This window comes from Gavialis gangeticus, unplaced genomic scaffold, assembly GCF_001723915.1.
Source record: "Gavialis gangeticus isolate Ggan-Ray unplaced genomic scaffold, GavGan_comp1, whole genome shotgun sequence".
NCBI lineage: Eukaryota > Metazoa > Chordata > Crocodylia > Gavialidae > Gavialis > Gavialis gangeticus.
The window spans coordinates 28,440,350-28,445,266 of NW_017729006.1; the positions used below are offsets into that span (position 1 = coordinate 28,440,350).

General features: G+C 42.2%; 1 protein-coding gene across 1 annotated transcript in view; it reads left to right on the top strand.

Annotated features, from left to right (window-relative positions):
* The window catches only part of EEPD1 (endonuclease/exonuclease/phosphatase family domain containing 1), a 108,491-nt gene that overhangs the window by 71,422 nt on the left and 32,152 nt on the right, over positions 1-4,917 (top strand). The gene's annotated exons all lie outside the window — the stretch shown is intronic.

The following is a 4,917-nucleotide window of genomic DNA, read 5'->3' on the forward strand; positions in this document are numbered from 1 at the left end:
CAGCATTTCTATTCAAGGGTCAGATAGTGATCACCAGAATGTCAATCGCTGACTTCTCAACCTCCTTGAAGCATTCTGGGAGTTTTAGTGAGTTGTTAATTACGCTAGGCCTTGCTTAGCATAAGCACTGTCTCACAAGGTTTAGTATACCATTCCTGAGAATACATATAGAAAGTTATTCCTTATGAGATATCATAAACCTAAACATCAAATTTTATGACAGTACACTAGCAACTTGTCCTATTTCTTTATGGGGGGCGGGGGGGTTTGCCTGTGGACAGGAGCCCAAGCTGTTACGATTCTTGCCATATTGCCAAAAGGCCTGAAATATCTAAGGAATTTTTTCTTAATTAAATCTTTCTTATACTGCAACAATCCTAAAAAGGAGTGGCTAAGTCTTTTTCTTACGATACAATGCTGACTTTCCTGAAATAGTTTAGTCATTTGATGACCCAATCTGTTTATCAGAACCCATTTATTTAAGTGCATCTATGAGGTACCAATATGGTGGCATCAGTTTTTATGTTCAGAAGGTACATCTACATGAGACGCTTTACTGTGCATTCAACTAATCTAATCTGCAGTAAATTGTCACTGACTACACATGCTCAACAATCACTGTGCACTATATTAGTCTAATGCACCCTTGTCTAGTACCTGTAAATTCAGGAACTAGAAAAATGGTGCCTTAACTAATGCACTGTACCGCATGTGTAGATACTGACTGGGAGCAAATTGCTCCCGCTCAGCCTAGGCAACAGAGAACTGCAGGAGGCTGGGAGAGCTGTCCCAGCTCTGCAGGACAGTGCCTCCCTGCTCCATGGAGATCAGGACCTATCCTGATCTTCACATTGCTGGGAGGCAGCTGCCCACCCAGCCAGAACAGCTCCTCTGCCCCCTCCTATCCCCTTGCACCCGGCTAGGGGCCAGCCCAATCTCCCCTAGCTGGGATGGAGCTGCCCACCAAGCCAGGACAGCCCACTCCCACCCTCTGGAGCTCGGGGCTAAGCCCCTGTGCCCCCTGCCAGGCCCTGGAGCTTGCACCCAGGGGAGCCTGGAGCTCCCTCTGGCTGCTGCAGGGGGGCAGAGTAGGACAGGAAGAGCCCTGGACTAGACTGTTCCTGTCAGGCCTCAGTTTTCTCCTGACAGAGACGTGTAGACATGCACTGGGGAGTGCTTTAATTGCATGTGTAGACACACCCAAAAGGAGGCTTCATGATGCTACAAGGCAAAGTTGGCCTTCCATTTCAATTACTACATGTTGAACTATAATAAAATCATTTTTCTGATTTGTAAAGCTTTAATTTGAAAATGTTTGCATTTATGTGTGTACTGTTTGCATGTTAGTATTATTGTATTAAAAAACAAACAACCTTAAACCTAGTCCTAAACCCTTCCATTATCATTATCATTTTAGAAGCTCTCATATAGTCACTGCAAATCCATGCATCATGCTGCAGCTTTGACAAGGTTTTGGACAATTTCCTGTGACCTTAGTTTCATACATAAGCACTTATATAAGCAGAATTCAGCAGTAGTAAATCATTGTTTAAGAGAAATGTAAATCCAGGCTGCTGGAGTACTGAAGGCATTTCTGAATGATGCTTTATAGGTCTCACCAGTTTTGGTTTGTTTCTTCATGAGAAAAGGTTTTCTTTGAATAAATCAGAAAACAGTTTGGTTTGTTTTCCAGAAGCAATTGTTAAAAGCTCATCCTGCTGAAATTGTTTTTTTAGCTTGGGTTTTTTAATCTCTCACTGAAGGAAGAGGAAAGGGCAAGGAGTGAACAGGTGGCTCCTCAGTAACCCTGATGGGTAAAGATAAAGGAAGAAAGCCTATAAAGAAATATCAGTGAGGAATAGAATAGAAATCCCAAACTAATACACATCTTGTATTAGACTAAGCTGAGGGAAGGAGGGAGTTGGCTTTACTTTCTGAGAGTAGATATGGCACTTAATTCCTTTATTTGTTTGTTTGTTTATTGGGGTGCATTTCCCATTCTTGAAAAGGGAAGGGTCTGATCACACTGGCTAGAAATAGGCAAATACCTAACAACAGTGGACAACAAGGCACCCCTCAGAACATGCCAACTCTTAGCTTTCCCTCATTTTTTGACTGTAGAAAAATAATAGAGCAGTTATTTTGTTAGGAAGAACTTAGACCACAATAGGGCAGAACTTTTTTGGCACTCTTAATTTCTATTTGAAATCTCTGGGTTTATTTTATGATCATGTGTGTCTGTGCACCTAATAATGCTACTATTATGACACTGCATCACCCTTAAAAGGATCTCATGGCACCCCAGGATGCCACAGCACCCTGGTTAAGAATTGTTGCCTTACAGGTTTGCACAGAAGTGTCTTCTCAACGTGTTTACTAGTATTTGGATTTGCATGGATAGAGATTGGTTTCCTTTCCCAAAGGTGTTTTTGTGAGGCATGTCTAGTTACAAAACTTAAAAACAGGAAAGCAGTGTGCATGTCATAAGGGAGAGGTTGTTAGTTGCAGGATTTTGCCAGAGTGATAGCGACCTGGTGTCTAGTCTACCAGTATATTCCTTTCCTAAATTCAGTCCTGGAGTAGGTATCAGCCTAATTATTCATCTATTGTTATGTAACCAAGGTTCTGTTCACCAACACCATGGTGTCTACATCTGACTACCCATTGAGGCAATGAGGACTGTGTGCTTCAGACTGAGTTAGTACTGTGATCCTTCTGAGATTATTTTACTTCATTTCTTTGTATCAGCTTGTTCTCTAGTCTCTCATCATCCTTTCTCCTCTAGGCACCTTTCCCCTTTTCTTTCCTGTGGCTTATCTTCTGTATAGCTACCTCCCACTATCTGAGTTTTTCATCTTGTAGGATCAGGTTTGTCCATAATAAGCCAAGAGGCATGCTCTTTGTTTGACTTCACACACCATGATAATGCAACCATCCTGGGGGTGAAATGTAGCAAGTGCATGACATCATGAAGAACTAGCACATGACAGTTTAAGACAGGAAGCAGTAATGATAGGTTAGATTGAAATGACAGGGCAAATAATGACAGGGTAATAATATATCTAATCTTATTATCATTTGACATGGATGAGCAATCTCCTTATGCTTGCAGAAGTCTTGTTTAAAAAATGTTGCCTGGGACAGCATCATACTCTTCTCATGAGGACTAACTGATACAGTGTTCATGCAGGAATGAGGCTGTGTCCTACCAAATCAGTAGCACTTGAAGTTTCCTTGGTTGCTTCCCATCCACAGAGTAGCCAGGACTAACATGGGAATATTGAGAGGATCTGTGCACTTGCTTTTACCTTATCTCACTCTCCTGCTTCCTCTAGTGTTTCTTTTCCCTTCAAACGCTAGCACTCCTTCAGGCATCTAGATGTCCCAAAGCTAGCTTAGGACACAAGGGAGCCTGCTTCTTCTAATGGGCATTGTGTGGCTTGGCTAACCAGCAATCAGACCCTTTGCTTCCTTCCAAGGCTTTTCAACTGTATCATATCTTTTGGGTCCTTTCAGGCATCATTTTCACATTCACACATCCTGGAAATAGTTAGCAATAGGAGGAAGCTTGACAGAACAAGGAGCAATGGTCTCAAGTTGCAGCAAGGGAAGTTTAGGTTAGATATTAGGAAGAATTTTCTCACTAGGAGGGTAGTAAAACACTGGAACAGGTTACCCAGTGAGGTGGTGGCAGCTCCATCCTTGGCGGTTTTAAAATCGGGCTAGACAAAAGTTTGGCTGGGATGATTTAGTTAGGGATGGTCCTGTTTTGTGCAGGGGGTTGAACTAGATGACCCCCTGAGGTCCCTTCTAATGCCATGCTCCATAAGTACACATCATATGTATATAGTTTTCTCGTTGCAAGAAAGTAGGCAGAGGTGAGTAGAAGCAAACCAGGGTGATGGCTCCTGACATTCTATTAATAAGGTGTCACAAATTTATCTTCTCTGGTAAAGTAGCCAGGACACTCCAGTAGACACTGTGCTTACAGTTGTTCCTCACATGGAGGTGACCTGTAGCATAACTAAAATGTGTGGGGGTTGGGGGGGAGAGTGGCAAATGGGGCACCAGCTCCAGACACCAAGTTAAGGGAGGCTGCAAAAATAGCAGCTGCTATGCTGCTGGCCCAGTTGCTGCCACTGGCAGTCTGTCCACAGATTCTGTCCTGTGCGCCCCTTCCCAGGGCACAGAACTTCCCAGTTATACCTCTGGTGGTAGACTTTTAGCATAGCTTTTGTAATAAGTGGGTCTAGTGGGTTTGTGACTCTTGTCAGGCTGTGAGTTATGTTCATTCTAGATAATATGAGCATCAGCATTCCAAGTCAAGGAAGAACAAGAAACTGTGAAGACACAAATGTTGCAGGCTCTTTTGTTCTTCTTCGTAATTGATAGCAATGGCATTCTGGCCTTTACGGCTGATCATAATGGAGAAAGTAATGGAAAAAATGGGGCACAGGATAATAACTGTAACTCTAGACAGACTGTTTTTTATTTTTTGTAGTGGCAGGAACAGCACAATATCAGGCTAAATGAGGTTTTAGCCATGTAAATAGATTAGTAATGTATTCTCTCTGTACAGGGAGCCAAACTATTAGGATGGTTTAAACAGAATTTTGCACAATTGAAGCACAGAAAGTTCATTCTTGAACTAGGCAGAAAAGAAGGGAGACAGAAAATATTATTCTGAAGAGGGACAGAAAAATAATGTACAAATGACAGAATGTTCTGTTCCAGCAAGAGGATAGTGTCAAATCAGGGCTATCGAACTGAAGAGTAAAAGGTGTGAAAAAAGTATTGTCAGGAGGGGATAATATGAAATGTGAAAAGGAAAAAAAAAGTGTCTGTCTGTCTGTCTGTCTGTGTGTGTGTGCGTGTGTGTGTGTGTGTATATATATGTGTGTGTGTGTGTGTGTATAT